Source organism: Nanorana parkeri, unplaced genomic scaffold (assembly GCF_000935625.1).
Source record: "Nanorana parkeri isolate BGI_ZX_2015 unplaced genomic scaffold, ASM93562v1 scaffold7, whole genome shotgun sequence".
Classification (NCBI taxonomy): Eukaryota; Metazoa; Chordata; class Amphibia; order Anura; family Dicroglossidae; genus Nanorana; species Nanorana parkeri.
The window spans coordinates 1,212,968-1,215,405 of NW_017306275.1; positions in this window are offsets into that span (position 1 = coordinate 1,212,968).

Here is a 2,438-nt window from a genome sequence, read left to right on the forward strand (position 1 = left end):
TCTGCCGTGACAGGGGAGGGTCTGGATTCCCCCCTCCCCGTTACGATCCGCCAGCGCTGACTGGCGGATCGGACGGGGAGGGGGTAGGTACAGCAGGCACAGCTGATAGGCAGAGCCAGCTGTCACTCACGCAGCTGGGCGGATACAGACATAATTGTTGGGATCCGCTTCAGCTGCGGCGTCTCAGTATACCGCGAGCAGTAGCTCGCAGTATACTGAGCTTAGGGTGACGGGAGGACGCTAGTTTGTGTCCTCCTGTTACCCTAAGGAGAACTATGGGGAAAAGCCTTAACCCCATAGTTCTCCTTTAAATACCTTTTTGGCTTTAATATTACTTAAAAGCACGCAGCCATGGCATGCAGTTCTGTTGTTGTTCCACCAACATCGGAATGAGTAAGATGTGTAATCTAAGAATGTTTGGCTGTGGAAGGAATGTTGGTGTCAGATGTGGTGGTTGTAATATCCTAGAAATTGCTGACCTCCTTAGGATTTTCAAATACTACAGTGTCAACCAACTTGGTAAGAAATCCTACCATTTCAGAGCTAAGGTGCATGGATAAGTAAGGTCACAACCACCTTGGTCTTATTTACCTGCAGTTATTGAAACCCCCACCCCCATGGTCACCGATTGCTAGGATGCTGTTTGTCAATTAATGCTGATTGGTAGTATGCAGGTGGTCGCTAGCGTCCTAGCAACCAATGGCACATGGTTGAACATACTGCATCATAGCATTGGGACTGTCAGATCGCTAGCGGCTATGGAACCTGCCTGCTGCCATCTGCTTATAATCACAAGGAAGGCAGACCTGATGGGGAACTAGTCTGTTAGCGTCACCCATTAATCTTTGCCCACTGTAACTCTAAGGAAAGGTGGACCTGATGAGGAACATAGGTCTAAACATAATCCATCAGGCTCAGCACACCCAACAGTATATTGGCAGACATGAAAAAGAAAACTATCAGCTATCCAGTCACTAAAAGGCTCGGCCATTGTGTCTGCATGTGTAACAGGAGCATTGACTGGGCAGGGAGCTCGGTAACACTGAGCCTGTCTGGTATGGACACTCCAGATTCAGCAAAACTAAAAACAAACAGAGGGCGCCTTCCCTCGTGTAGGTGTCTTTATTAAACAGAAATAAAAATAAGAAATGTACTCACAATGAAGCAATAGCATTTAGCTTTCTGTACACAGAAGACCATGTACAATCCAGGAGAATAAGGAACAGACACGGCATATGACAGCTGCGGAGCAATGACAAATCCTTTTTCACTGCATGCTTTGCACTGGTTAACGCGTTTCTGGGGCAGGCCCCCTTCATCAGAACCTGTGTATAGAAAGCTGAACGCTATTGCTCCATTGTGAATGACTTTCTTGCTTTTATTTCTGTTTAATAAAGTCACCTACACTAGGGAAGGCGCCCTGTGTTTGTTTTTTGTTTTGCCAGGCATTCAACTCCCCCTGACTGGTGGGGCCGCCTACCAGTGGGATTCTTATGTGTACACACACTATCAGTGGAGGGGTCACCTAGGTGCCAGTGGCATATACTGATTTGTGGACTCCAGATTCAGCACTGCAACCCACTGTACCTTCACAAGGGCCACCCAAGGCAGCTGCCCTTTTGAATGACACAATGCTGATTGCAACAGTAGTGACAAATTGAGTAGTGACAAATTAATTTATATGTTTCCATGTTTCATGTGCGTGTGATGGAATTCTTAAAATCTTAAAAGTGTCTGTGGCACCCTTTATGAATTCCGCTGAGTGCATCGTAGTGCACAAAAATATGTGCATAATCGGACACATATGAAGGGGCTCATAACATGTGTTCTGTTAAAGGAGCCCATTGATTGCCAAAGAACCACAATGCATACTGTAACAGATATGCAGCATGTTTTACAACCCACGACAATGCACATATTTGTGCATTGTACTGCACTGTCTGAGTGCATTAGGGGTCCCGTGCAAAAAGAATTGCACTGCAATGCACTAGCCTTCGTGACTTTGGAGTGGCCTAGTCCAAGTCCTGACCTGAATCCTATTGAGATGCTGTGGCATGACCTTTAAAATGGCGGTTCATGCTCGAAAACCTTCCAATGTGGCTGAATTACGACAATTCTGCAAAGATGAGTTGGCCAGCGCTGTAACACTCATTGCAAGTTATCGCAAACGCTTGATTGCAGTTCTTGCTGCTAAGGGTGGCCCAACCAGTTATTAGGTTTAGGGGGCAAACACTTTTTCACACAGGGCCATGTGGGTTTGGATTTTGTTTTCCCTTAATAATAGAAACCTTCCTTTTAAAACTGCATGCTGTGTTTACTTGTGTTATCTTTGACTAATATTTAAATTTGTTTGATGATCTGAAACATTAAAGTGTGACAAACGTGCAAAACAATGAAAAATCAGGAAGGGGGCCAACACCTTTTCACACAACTATATA